Source organism: Ctenocephalides felis, unplaced genomic scaffold, assembly GCF_003426905.1.
Source record: "Ctenocephalides felis isolate EL2017-DRISC unplaced genomic scaffold, ASM342690v1 CF-g0.4_SCAFFOLD_02686, whole genome shotgun sequence".
NCBI lineage: Eukaryota > Metazoa > Arthropoda > Insecta > Siphonaptera > Pulicidae > Ctenocephalides > Ctenocephalides felis.
In genome coordinates this window covers 60,157-76,126 of record NW_020538840.1, presented here as the reverse complement: position 1 = coordinate 76,126, position 15,970 = coordinate 60,157, and positions in this window count along the sequence as shown.

Sequence of the window (15,970 nt, the reverse complement as noted above, 5' to 3'; positions counted from 1 at the left end):
AAACTATAATTCGAATCTCATCAAATAAGCACGATTTTCTATTTTAAATATTAGTTTTTAAAACCATATAGAGTTTCTAAACGCATCAGTCATAACCCGATCGCCATTACGTACAGTCCTGTTAGTTAGGTTAATGTGACGCTACAATTGCTTAAGATTTTTATGTGACACTGGTAAGCTTATTCAATATAAATTTGTGATATTATTGTTAAGAATTAATAAGTGATAAGTTTTATAGTTAAATCGAGCAAATATGTTTTAAGAAAGTGTCAATTTTGTGACTCCCGTAATTAAGTTCACACAATTGAGGCATTGAACGTAATTCCGTGAGTGTCACGCAATTAGGAAAAGTAGACCTGAATTATTTTAGTCTTTTATTCTCAATTATGCTTAAATTTAGTGGTGTTTTTGGTGTTACTAAGTTTGGTAATGACCACAGAATATTGTGACCTAATTACGGTATATGTTTTTTTTATTTTTAACCCTAATAATTGAGTGTGAAATTACTACTCTTTAGCAAGAAAATATATGATTTTTTTACTTATTTCCATTATTCCCATATACATAAAATATGGTAGTAATGAGAGAATCAGATGTTTCTTTTATTTCCTAGTCAAAACTATGACTATGAGCGGTTTTGCAAATGGAAGGGTTAACTGGCGTTGGCCTGATAAAGACGATGTGTTAGATTATGATGCCAAAGATATAGTGCAAAAAATAAAACCACCAATTCCTGTAAATAAAAGAGGTGTATTTTCTGTACCTGATTTAATCTAGTAAATTTAAGGACTTTAAAGATTATTTACATTTGTTGATGAAATTGTTATTTTTATTTGGTGTTTAAATTTTTTATTTAGAGTTTAAAGTATATATTTACATAAAGTTTATATTTTCGTTAAATAAGAAATATAGTTTAATAAGAAAATTATGTATTAACCCTCTAGCTAATTGTTATATGATCTCATACTTTAAATATATTTTGAATGTTAAGTAATAAATATATTTATGCAGATTTAGGATTGATAATTGAATACATAAATTATATCCTCTTTGTTTCATATTTTTTATTTGATTTATTTTTTCATTCCAGTTTGATTTATTCATATCATTTCCAGTGTTACAATAATTACTGTAATTTTAATACCAGCTTTTATTTCATTTTTGTTTTGGAAGTTTTATAATCACTTATACTGTTCAAATTTCCATAAAAATATATTAAATATGTGTTTAAAATTATATCAAAATATTATTTTTCAATTAACCGTACTTTTCATAACCTACAACTATATTTATCAAGGCATTACGATCAAAAATGTATGCTTCGAGCGCTATCACGGAATAGTGTCAACGACTCCCGGCATTAAGTTCATGAACCGAATTTTATCACGGAATTAGAGACAAACGCGTGGTTCACCAAAATGCCGATTATTTCTATAAATGACGTTCTACGACGAAAAATCTTGTTTTATAATAATCTTAAAGGTCTAATTAATAAAATATAACAGATTTAGTTCGTCCACTTCAAAGTCAAACGTTTCTTAACATCCCGTAATATGGTACGTTTACCTTATTCATCGATTGCATTTCATTTTGCATTCTTGTTACGTTTTACGTAAAAATCCTTAACCCACAATCTACAATCGTTTTACAACACAATATTTTTAACGTTTATCATCGCACATATTGCATATGTAGATGACTTGGCGGTTGTGATCAAATGAAATTCAAGAGATAACCTGGAAATAACCCGTGTCAAAAAAATAAACCTCATTTAGATCTATATGTACTTGTTACGTTACTACTTAGGACCTATAGGCCCCTAAGCAAGTACATATTAGAACATTTCATACATTTTAGAACCTTCATAACTCATTTTATGACCTTAGGTACAAAATTTCAACACATTTCGTAGTATCACAAATCACAATACATAACCTCAAATATGATGACAGTATAGCATGGATGCGTGAATATGTAATAATACTTTCACAGCATAATTTATAATGAAGCTGAAATTTTGCATATCAATAATTTAAATATGATATATATATATATATATATATATATATATATATATGTATATATATAATATATTATATATTATATATAAAATATAATAAAAGAAAAATCGTAAAAGCTTTTACATATATTAATAATAATGAAATATAATAAAATAAAACATTTTGAAATAATGAAATTTAATAAGTATTTACATTTAAATTACTTTTTAGCACATTCATAATCGATTATTTTGAATATTTACTTTTTACTCTAATTCATATTCATTTATTGGTAAACCTACATAAATGTTTCTGCCAATTTTTATCTATATACAAACATACAGCATTGAACTTATAGGAATTGCTATGAAGCTTTTTTTCTTGTACATGTTTTTATGAATTAATAATTATAATTGTCATATTTATGACCTCTGCCATGAAAACTGTCTTCGATATTAGACTCTTCAACAATAGCGAAGTGTTTAAAATTTATTTCTATAAAATAATGTACAAATCCAATATTATACTTGTCATTGAATTTGTAATAAATTGCACTGGAATATGTTTTCATGTCACTCTTGTATGTTTCAGCAACATACAATTTGTTGTTCTTCAAAACTCTGAGATAATATTGAAGAGGCTTATCGCTTTCAAAATTAATATCAGAGCTTCGAAGAGCCATTTCTATATTGTTTGGCAACTCTAAATGTTTTGTATGCTCCAACGCTATATGTATGATCAAATATTTTTTCTATTATCTTCACCTGTTTCTTTTTTCTTAAGCAAAACTGTTTAACCTCCATATTATTTATACGTTCAATTATTTTCTCCTTTTTTATATAAAATTCTTGAGATTTGCTTACTTGTGAATCAACATGCCCTGTTCCGTGTATTAATTTTAATATTTGACCATTTATATCTTCATATTCAAAACAAGAATATACCCATAATGGTCCAAGATTCTGAACGCAGTCTGGTAAATGTAATAATTGGTGCACATTCATAGAACAGTACATTTGACCATATAGATTTTCAAACGATTTAATATACTTGTGTAAAAAGTCACGAGCAACATCAAGTTGGAATAAAGATATTGTGTCTGAATTCAAAATGGATATTGCAACCACTAACAACACATAATGATTGAAATATTGAGGTGCAAGAATTCCATGCAAAATAGGTAATGAGTAATGAAAAAACCACAATTTTAATTCTGATGACTTCCAGTGTACTAATTCTGTCACACTTCGTGGCATCCGATGTACAAACTTAGGTGGTTTTATAGATTTTAATCTTGCATCAATAACATTAATTACAGCATGTAAAGAAAAAGGTTTGTTTTTATATTCAGTATTAAAAAATAGAGACAACAATTTTTTCACAATACCGCCTTCAACACAATGCATTCTGTCTTTGGCCATTCCCATGATAAAATCAGGCATAATAAGCGAAAGTGCTGTTGGACCTTTTACACCCATGATTGGTGCATCTCGTGAAGCATTGTCAGCAAGAGATCTGCAAGTTTCTAATGTCCTTCTCTCTATATTACCAGTGTATGGATATACATGAACATTACCGCCTGATTCTAATGTAAAATTTATTCCTGGGCAAAAGCAGTATGAGCAACCATAGTACCCATTATACTGCACAAAGTTCAAACATTCACTTCTAGCAGGCAAATCACAAGTGCCCAACAAAACAATACCCTTGACTGTTATTAGTTTTTAGACTAGGAATGTAAATTTCAATACCATTGATGAGCTTTTTTAGATCATCATAAAACACATGAAAAAAATTATTCATATTGGGTTTTTTATCTCCATACCAAAGCCCTAATAATAAAGTATTCTCCCTTTTTTGCGTTCCTCAATAGGCAACTCATTTATTGTTAAATATATAGGCCATGCACTGGTTTTTGATGATTTGAACACAGGTATGCCGTCTGTATACCAAGTAAATGAAATATTGGCTGAGCTAGCAAAAAAACCATTTTCTATGTATTTACGGTATAAAACACCATCGTGGACATCGGATATGCTATCTGTATTACTTAACCGCTTTTTATGTAAATCCTGTAGCTTTGAATAGAAGCCATTTCTTTTGTACATATCTTTCAAGTGCTCAAGGAAAGGTAGTTGAATGAAATATGGGTTCCTTTTTTGAGGACATGATGGATAAATGCTGTCAGACTTTGGCTGCACTCGACCACAGAAATAGCAATAATGATGTTTAATAAATTCGGAGTGATCCAAAGAAAAATATTTTTTAAATTTATAGAGACTATTTTTAACAAACATACTTTTCAAACAATGCATATTAATGACAGAAATTATGTCAGCTATGCACTCTTGTGTAACATTGTGCCGTAGAAAAATCATTAATATGAGGAACATGCTGTCCGATACTGTAAGTGGAGCTCCTTCATAAACCAATTCATCAGAATAGACTTCTTCCTGTTTGAGTTGATCTTCTTCAGAATCACCTTCCTCTTCAAACTCACGTTCCGTTAATAAATTAACTCCATTCCCACTTTGTGTATTATCAAAAACATCATTTTCAATAAAAAGATTTCTATCATAACCTACAGCATTGTCACTATAAAGTATAATAGAAAAATTAATGTATGTCACAAAAATGCAATATATATTTGACTATACAATTAATATTGAAATGTACGAGCTTACCGTGCGTGAGTTGAATTATTTTCAACAAAATTTGTAGAAATTCTATTACAACGAGGATCATTACGAATAGATTCAACAATTTGAATAGTATTTATCTCGTTTTGTTTATCAAAAGCTTGCCTTAGCCGTTTTTGCCTCTGCCGAGATCCAACTGTATCAAGTGATTTTCTTGGTATCATTTTACAGTTTAAATTATTTATTAATTAATATATATACATATATTACTCTTCGTTGTTCTCAAGATTTTACCCAAGATATTTTTATATATATTTTATATATAATTATAAAATATGGCAAGAATCACCATGAACGCATTAGTGTTGTGGATTGAATCGGGTACTTCGGACATTATGCCTTTGAAGTGTATATGTCCGAAAGATAGGTATGTTGGTGCCATTACAGAAATATCGTGGAAGAAAACCGAAAATGATGACGCCGGTCAAGGAAAAGCGAAAGTGCTAGCTATCAGCGGTATGTATCATCATTTCTTGTCTGATAAAATGTAATTTAATTGTTCTTAAAAGAAATATTGAATTTTAGAAGATACTGAGCACTTAAACTCGTTGACCGTAACGGTGGACGGTCGCTTGGATGTTCCTCCAAACAAAGTTTTAGTTGAGGAAGTGATTCAAGAAAATTCTGGTATACAAGAAAACAAGAAGAAAATACAGTTGGCGTGCATTAATAATAAAAAGAATATGGACGCAGGCTTACGAACGGAGCCAACTATCTTTGACAATAATGTGTTTGATAATAACGAGGACATGATTTTTGTTGTGGAAGAAAATCCATCTGAAGCAGTTGGGTCTCCAGCAGATGTGTGCAGTGATTCAGAAATTTCTACTGAATTCTCTGAGGAGCACATCAAATCACTTGCAATAGCGTATCCAGTGAAAGGTATACTATAATATAATAGCAATAATGTTCTCTAATGTAGAATTATTCTAATGTGTTTATACATATTCATATTCGATTAGTTATCAAGGAAGACATAAAAAAACACGAGCTTTGGGGAGCCGTACTGAAGTATGCTTATAGGCTTCAGAGCAAGAAAGATGAAGATGAGACACACGATTAATTTAAGGTAATTAATAACATTATTATATTAATTATCATCTTACAGAGTGGATTTCAATATCTAGATAAATTAGATTATTTTTAGAAAATTAAATAATTTAAATGTGATGATTAATATTTGATAGCTATCGATTCAAAAGATTTCAAGAGTATCTAAACTATTGGTTCACATAATGAACATAATAAATTCTCATGTCTTTTATATGTATAAGCAAATCATTTGTTTTTTCTATTAATATAGGTTCCCGAACACTTTTACACACCTGGTGATAACATGGTAAATAAATAAATAAACTTAATTTGAAATAATATCTTTTGAAAGATATCACAATACCCAAGCTAATATCCAATATTTCAGGAGGAACTATCACCAGGGTGTGGTTTTTATCTGCCAAAAACAAGAAAGCTATATATTGAGCATGTGTCGGAGAGTGCTATGGGACACGAATGGACCAGTGTAGTGCGAGAAGCTTTATTGTGTGTGTATGGCAAAGAGCTACGCCATTTCTCGGCTACTGGCTCTAGAAGTAAGCGGCCAGCCATAGACCGAAAGTTATTTCTAGCGTTATTAGGTACACTTTTGTCTACATTAAATTGATATTACTATTATCTAAAAATTTGATAAACTATAACACTTATATTAAAGAACTGCATTTTATCATGATATGTTTCCATATTTAACAATAATAATGTTTATAGTAATAATATACAGATATGTATATGTATGTGTGGATATTATTAATATATTTATTCTTTTTTTTCTAGATTGGTGTAATAAATTGAGCAAAACTATAATTAAAAAAAAATTGCTCATTCAATATATTAACAAATGTTGCTCCAATAAAAGATTAAAAAATAAATAAAAAATAAAACATGTTTTATTATTAGTATGTTTATATATATTTGTATATATATATATATATATATATATATATATATGTTTGAGAAAGCAACCTTACTAAATATATATATATATATATATATATATATATATATATATATATATATATATATAATATTTCAGGATAGAAAGCAACCTTACTAAATACCTAACCTAAAATTACACCTCGATATTTTGACGTATAAAGACCTTTTTAAACGCTTGACGTTCTTAAAATCTAAAACCTTTTTACGAACTTTAGGTTACTAAATCTGCTCTAAGCATGTCCTAAATGCTGTGGGAAGGTCTTGCGCTTATATGGCGTTGGGTCTTAATACATAGCTTTTACCGCGTTTTGGGGAAGGCGCTGTAGTACATAAAAAGATTTTAAATTTCGACACGGGAACTGTGTTAAATAATAAGACATGCTGTACTACAATGCACTTCAATAAACGGCAAAATGCCACTTGATTTGGAGGTTATATAAATGTGGAAAAATACTGTTAAATATCCATGTCTTCGAGAACAAGCTCGACGTTTAGTTTCTACTGTTGTTTAGGAATTACCTACTGTTGCGAGACAACATTTTCTCTCATGTTAAAAAAAAGAAATTCATGAAAGCAAATTACAGATGCACATTTAGCGGATCAATTAAAGCTGTGTGTTACGAAGCTGAAGCCAAATATACAATTACTGTCAAGCAAAACACAAAGCCTAATAACTCACTATCTTAGTGAATAAAATTCTTTTTTGCATTTCTTTTGTATTATTCTATATGCATATTACTTTCTTTCGGTCAATGTTTCGGTTCAATGATGTTCAATGTCTCTTCTTAATATTCTATACTGTTTCTCTAAATGATCTGCAATCTGAAAGCGATTAGCAAACTTATGATAAAATCGAGAGCCAAGATGATCGCAATGAAAACTCCAATGCACCAAAGGAAAAATCTACCTGTGACATTTCAGTCTGTCCTGAAGACAGACTCAAAACACCTGGCCAATCAAGAACTGCAAGAATTTTAGGATAGTGCATGTGCATCAGGATTACTGGAAATACCACGAAAAAAAGCGCCGTAACGATTTAAACATCTTATGAAGCAATTATTGAGGCAGGAGACAAAACGTATATCCAAAACGTCCAATATAAAATGGTTTTGCTTTGCATTGCTTTTCATTAAAACCTTGAAGCTTTTTGTACCATAAACATCTGAAATATGTATTTAATTCACAGAAACTTGTGAAATAGCTTATAAAATCATCGAAACGCGCACGTGGATATTACTTTTTCTAAAATTTATACATCGTTTAGATAAAAATTAACGTATTCGACTAGAGCTTATATGAGACAAGCAACGACATAAAAAGCCAAACTTCACTTTCGACATGTGCAGTATAATGAATGGGCAAAAATAAATCTTATGTGACGTTACATTTGTTAATTAGATTAATGAACAGAAAAAATTTGAAGTAAAATTATAAGACAAAAGAACTATAATCACTAATTATATGATTTTACATTAAAATTACCACATTGAAATATTTAAATTGTAATATATATTTGTGTGTATTGTTAATTAGTATTTGTGTGTTCGTAGTTTTCCATCATATCTTACGCGTTACATTGTGTTGCTCATTGAATATTTAAAATTAGTTAAATGTAATTTATAGCATCAGTAATTATCCTCCAACTATGAATTGTCAAGTGATTACGAATTGATTTTATTCAACATTACTTTTTTATGTAACATCCATGCTGCATGATATTCATCATTTTCTTCGTATATCAATTTCACGATTTTGGTGATATATATTATACAAATAAGTAATTTGTTGAAGATTGAAAATAACTTGTACCAGAAATAAGGTAAGTCAGGTGAAGGTCCAAAATTTTTGTCACCATCACAATTGATTTGGACAAATACATCTTCACTACCTTGAATAATTTCTGAAAATATTGAAATATCTTCATTTGACAATAAATTATATTTGATCCATGGTTAAGACATCTGTAAAAATTTAAAATATCCTTCTGATTGAGTATATATGGGTGGAAGGTCAACTAATGCGTTTTATATACTACTATTAATTGTGATGGCATTTTTTCCACATACCTCAAATTACCATTGGATGTGTTAAAATTCCTTCTTCGGTTATCATTTCATTTGATATATTTGATATTGTATGATCTAAGAAGGTAAACCAATCTCTGAAGTTCAATGAAAAATATATTATTTAGAATAAGAACCCAGAGCGGTGTCTTCAAATTTGATTGAAAACTATTTTCATAATCACAAGGATAAAGAGATCCTTTGAATATCTTGGACTGTAATAAAGGCTTACCAAGATTGCATACAAAAAGATTTTCAAATCAAAGGCACATCAAGCAAATAAATCATTGCTATCATAATGATCATTACAAATCAAGATTTTTATTATTTAAATTGTGTAATGTCCAGTAATACGTAATTGTTTTTTTTATCTGATTGCAATTAAATCGCAATTTGATATTTCTACATTATTAGCCCTTATTAATATTATCCATCATTCATTAGTAATTGTTTTTAAAATAATATTATTTTATCTATTTTTGATATAACTGCAGTAGTACAATTAATTCTAGATATGTGCACTACGCACATATCTAGAAATATGTGTTTTCTAGCAAACAGTGTTTTCACTTCAATTAACTAGTCATTATAATTTGTTTCAGCATAACATCTCATGTTTGTAAGATTTTCGAATTTGTTTTTATTTGCATTCAACAATTAAAATTTTGTTCTAAATCTCATGCCTTTTAACAATTTTACATATCCAACGACCACATACAGATCTTGAAACAAAATTACAATTCGAGAAAACTACTGACACTTTACGATTAACAACACAATACATAATTTGAACATTTTGGCAAATTGTAGTTGAACTAATTTACAACATATTTTTAGATTTATTTTGCTCAACAAGAAACTCATGAACAAATAAAAATCAATACGTTCATATAGTAGGTAATTATCTATAAGGAAATATTTGTCGCTCATAAATCATTTTCGAGGAAAGGTTATGCTTTTTATGTGGCGGTCTGCCTTGCAAAACTCTAAATTATTTAAATTTAACATTTGAATAAATTTTACTGGTTAATATATTCAGGTTTTGTTTTCCATACATTTCACATTTTCTTTTATATAAAAATGTATAATTTAACATTTTGGATACATGATTTGTCGCCTCCTCAAAAATTGCATTTCACTTAAGATCTTTAATTGTTACTCTTATAAAACTCGAACATTATTACAATTAAAAATTGCATATAATAAAGTTTTGAAATGAGAATCGCGCTTCTGATAAAAACATTTGTAGTTTTTGTTATTTAATTATAGTTCTATATTGCTGTGATATATCTATAATTGAAGTATTTATTTCAGGATTATACTTTGTTCTTCTGCAAGATATAACGTTCGAATTTATTATTGTTCGTTTAATTCTTTTTCGAAGTATAATTCATATTCATTTATTTTTTCACTAACATGCTTTGTTATGAAGTAATAATTTCCCGACAAGTTTTTGTGTTTTGTGTATTAATTACTTGTGTGTTTTGTTGCCACTCAAATTGGGGCTCGAAACGTATGGATCTAATAAATTTATTTTAAGAAACATATCTTAGTTTTCTTTCGATTCATTATCTGCAAAGTTTTTTGTGTTATCTATAGATTAATTTCTTGAAGGGCGTAACATCAAGTATAAATAAATATAAGTAAAAAGTAAAAGTAAAGATAATTAAAGTAAAAATAAAAGTAAGAAATTTTAAAACATTTCTCCATACGTTTCGATGTAAAATTCTACGTCATCATTAGTGGTTCTACAATTAAATAAACAGAGAAAAAGAAAGTTAAAACTAAACATAAACAAGCAATTTCTTACTCTGTTTATATTTAGTTTTAATTTTCTTTTTTCTGTTACGAATGAAATTCATCAGACAGGGACTATAAAAACAAATAGAAAATATTGAAAAGATGAAAACTCTGTCAAGATGATACATATAAGCAATTAGAAAGTAATAAAAATATTGAACGTAATAGACAACTCCGTCAGGATGATGCATATAAGCAATTAGAAAGTAATAAAAATATTAAACGTAATAGAGAACTTCGTCAAGATGATGCATATAAGCAATTAGAAAGTATTAAAAATATTGATCGTATTAGAACACTCCGTCAGGATGATGCATTTAAGCAATTAGAAAGTAATAAAAATGTTGAACGTAATAGAGAACTTCATCAAGATGATAAGTATAAATCGAAAGAGCGCAAAGATAATATTTAACGAAATAAATTATTACGACTAAATAGTAGATATAAATCAAGCGAGAACGTTAAAAACATCAAGAGCATGAGAATAAATCGTAATATCTCGTACTATAGTAAAATTGAAAAATTTAAAAATATCAATCGAGTTAGGAGGATACGTACGAATAAAGTCACGTATGAAACTGAATTAAAGAATAATGCCGAACATAAAATGAAAAATAGGTAAATAGATTTAATTAAGTATCGAGAAAATAATTTAATCATTTATCGAATGATGAAAATTGTGATCCATTTATCCATTATGTGATGCATTGAAATATTTAATAACGACACCCTTATATCTAAAATATAACGTGCAGGTAGATCAAAAATATGATTTTATTGTAGACGATAAAAATCTTGTCGAACATGAATTAACTGAACCAACCACTCATAACGATGATAACTCTGTTCCTAATTCACTAACATATTCCGAAGTTGAAGAAATTCCACCAATTGATTTTAGCCAAATTAATAATGAGGTGGTATTACTTAGCTGCAATTAAAGTTCATAGAGTTTAGAGCAGAAACTCCTCCCTATATTTGCTGTTGTTGCAAAGGACTTTTTTGTTTAAACATTCAGGTATAAAACTCAGGTACTCAATAAAAACGCACTTATTCATAAAATTCACGCTACTAATAATAAAATAAATGCCGGGAACGCAATACTAAATGTGGAAGAGTTCATGTCGCGCGTATGTAATTTTCCTAGCGAATGGATATGCATTACTTGTAAAAAATATCCAAATCGTGGTAAAATTTATAATTTAGCAACAAGCAATGATTTGAAATTTCAAAATATACCCGAATATTTAAAACAAACAACCGATTTAGAGGTAAGAATGATAGCACATATACTGAATTTTATGCAAATTCGAGCTTTGAAGCCTTATGCTTTAAATCCCCAATTAGGTTAAAGGGTAGCGTAGTTAATATTTCAATATAGATTAATAATATTTTAAATGTTTCACCAAGAAAATTTAATCAAATGAAAACCATTCAAATTAAATTAAAACGAAATGTTAGTCATAAGAACGATTATATGATCGAATCAGTACGACCGGGCTTAATATGTGATGCATTGAAATATTTAATAACGACACCCTTGTATCTAAAGTATAACGTGCAGGTAGATCAAAAATATCTAGATATTCACGAAAACGACCTTGAAAATATTGATTTTATAGTAGATGAATTAACTGAACCAACCATCGCCGGTACTCTCCGAACAAGCATCTGTAATCTTGTTTTTAATTTCGTCTCCCTCGATTGGAGCGCAACAAGCTCTCCTTGAAACAATTTTGCAGAGAATGTTCGAGAACGTAATCGAAGTTGAGTTCGTTCGTAGTTCGTTGGTTCGTTGAATATATTTGTGTTACGAGAGATTTGTGTTTTTTAGTCAGATTAGAATTAAGCAAATATAATGTCGAAGTGTAGTGTATCACGGTGCAGGAACAAAAAAATAATGCTAAAATGCACGTATTTCCGGCGAGAAATAATAAGGTACGAAAACATTAATATAATAACCAAACTTTGGTAGCAAATAAATAAGTTTTTGAATGTTATAGATATTATCAATTTGGTTGAAAAGAACCAAGAATCCTTCTTTAGAGAAAATAACACCGTATCATTGTACATCGCCGGTACTCTCCGAACAAGCATCTGTAATCTTGTTTTTATTTCGTCTCCCTCGATGGAGCGCAACAAGCTCTCCTTGAAACAATTTGCAGAGAATGTTCGAGAACGTAATCGAAGTTGAGTTCGTTCGTAGTTCGTTGGTTCGTTGATATATTTTGTGTTACGAGAGATTTGTGTTTTTAGTCAGATTAGAATTAAGCAAATATAATGTCGAAGTGTAGTGTATCACGGTGCAGGAACAAAAAAAATAATGCTAAAATGCACGTATTTCCGGCGAGAAATAATAAGGTACGAAAACACATAATAAATAACCAAACTTTGGTAGCAAATAAATAAGTTTTGAATGTTATAGATATTATCAATTGGTTGAAAAGAACCAAGAATCCTTCTTTAGAGAAAATAACACCGTATCATTGTAATTAATCTCGGTACGTGTGTGACATACACTTCGCAAATATATGCGAATTGGATACAGCAGGCACAAAACTGAAAATAAACGCATTGCCTACACTAAACATGCCAGGTTTGTGCTTCAATATAGTAAAATCTTCGTAACAACATTTTTACTCTATAATGTTTTTTTTATTATTAGGTTCAGTGGTGATCCTTATTTAGATAGTAACTGTCTTCTGGATCGAAACACATTTCGTATATATTTTAAATATAACCTCAAAATGAAATATAATGAGTACTTAAAAATATCTTTATTATGTAGAGCTAGGTGTTTCAATACGCAAGAGTAAGGAAATGGCAAACGCATATTTGAAGGTTTCGGTATTGCATGCGTGAATGAAATGGGCAGCCAAAGTAATTCACTTATCATTATACATAAGCCATCATATTCTATCTTCTAATATAAAATTTCATTGTAGCTACCTTGTAGTAGTAGAGCCACAAGGAATGTCTGAATCGTCTCAAAATGCATGCGTGATTGACATGGGGGGTTATATCCGAACAAATGGGCTTTGCACTGTTTTTGCGTGGCGTACTTCCAAGCTTTGAGTATAGATGACCCTATGTGCTCAACTTCAAATTTGAATCGCTCATGCCCGAGCTATGATTCGCTTGTGTCGATGGGAAAACCCGTGCTGTGTTTGATCGAGGTAGAATTAACCTAAGTTTGTGCGTTTTGTTCTGAATTCTGTTTTTGTGAGTATAATAAATAAGTTTAATATGGCTCAAATTGTTCAAATTCCAAATTGAATATTAAATTGCATGATTTTCCTGTGAGTAACGATCAGGTATGTATGATTTTATATTAGATTTATATAATGAAAATTTATAATGAAAATATGATGAAAATATCTTATTGTTAGATGCTTGCAGTTTGGGTTCAAAGGGCTAATAATCCACTAATGGACTTATTCTAAATAAGAATAAAATAATAAGACCCCTAAGACACTTATTCTGTCACCAGTTTCACGCAAAGGTATTTTTTTAATAATAATTGCAGCAATAATAATTAGTTAATCAAATATGATATTATAACATGTTGTTCTGATCAACAGTGGTACTTGGGGGTAGCTGCAAGTTTTTACAAAATATACAAACAAAGCGCAGGAGTGCTTTGACCCCGAAGGCACGTAAAATGTATGATACATCAAAGATTTTGTTCAAGGAGGTAAGAAGGATTAACAAACAATGCAATAATTTAAGGGATAAACTGCAACAGAGTATAAAATGTTCTGAAAGTTTTTTAATATTCCGGAAACATTAAATATAAGAGCTAGAAATTTATATTGTTTCATTTAAGAGAGCATACTAACAGCCGAAGGAAGAAAATTCAGAGATGATGACAAAATTCTTGCTTTAAGTCTGTATAAAAAGTCTCCAAAGGTTACTACCATCTCCTCAAACATTAAAGAAGTTGCTTTCAGAGATACCTTCGTATAGCGGTATTAATAAGTGTATTTTTAATACATTAGGTTCAGCTATTTCTCTTAAAAAGTATGAAAGTAGCAAATACTGTGTTTTGATGTTTGATGAAATATCACTATCTACAGAGTTGTCATATGATCGGAAAAAGGATCACATTGTTGGCTTTGTAGAGCTAGCAAATGGCAGAAATTGTTTATTTGTGGATCATGCACTTGTTTTCATGATAAAAGGAGTAAAGGATCATTGGAAGCAACCAGTTGCTTATTACTTTTCCGAAGGTGGGGCAAATAGTTCTGATTCAGAATATTTTATTGTTGATGTTGCAAGGAAGTTATTTAGTATCGGACTAAATGTTATTGCCACAGTTTGCGACCAATATACAGCAAATTGCAAAGTGGTTAATATGCTTTTAAAAGATACAGAAGAGTATTAAAAATCAAATAACCTTCACTGGAATAAATTATTTTTCGAAATAGATGGCCATGAGATAGTTCCTTTATTTGATCCTCCACATTTGTTAAAGTGCATGAGGAATAATTTTGCTAAGTACAACGTTAAATTTATAGGTTTAAGTGGGCACGAATATGAAGCATTTTGGAAAGACATAAATTATTATAACTATGATTCAAGTTCAAGTTTGTTGCCCCACATTAACTGAACACCATTTTCATCAAACAAAAATGAAACGAATGAAGGTCAGTCTTGCTGCGCAAGTATTTTCTCAGCGGGTAGCACTAGGACTTCAAAATTCTGATAACCAAGCTGCAGGTGGAAGTGTAACTTTATTTGGTACTGGGGAATTTTTGATGTTCATGGACTACTTATTTGATAGTGTCAATGGGTTATCAAAATTGCCATTGAATGGAAAACAATTTCGATGTGCAAATTCAAGTAAGTCCTCCCATACTACATTTTGGCGTGAAACCAAATTAGTTTTGAATTCAATGCAGTTCATAAAAAGCAGGGGTTTTGCAAAACCTCCTTACATCAAAAACTGGATTAGTACAATAGAAGGCTTGAACTATATTTGGGATAAATTAAAAAGTTCAGGGATTTTCTTATTTATGCACCAGAAATTTTAATCAAGATCCCTTGGAGAATTTTTTTGGTTGCATAAGAAGTCATGGGGGTTCAAATACTAATCCAAGTTGTCACTCTTTTGCGTCTGCCTTTAGGACTTTGCTAGTCAACAATTTATCATCTCGCCATTCACCATCTTCTAATTGTAAAATCGATGATACGACTGGGTTACTTGCCAGTATTTCGAGTGTTTTTGGAAACTGATTAATATGTCTATTGCCTCAGAGCCGTTCATTTTCCAGGACATGTCATTGTACAGTAAGACTGCTAATGCTTACGTTGCAGGATATTGTACTAAGAAACTTCTCGGATATGTTGGCGAATGCCACATTTGTACATCTGAACTTTTAGGAGATCCGATTGGCAGGGATGAAGCTTCTTGGATTGC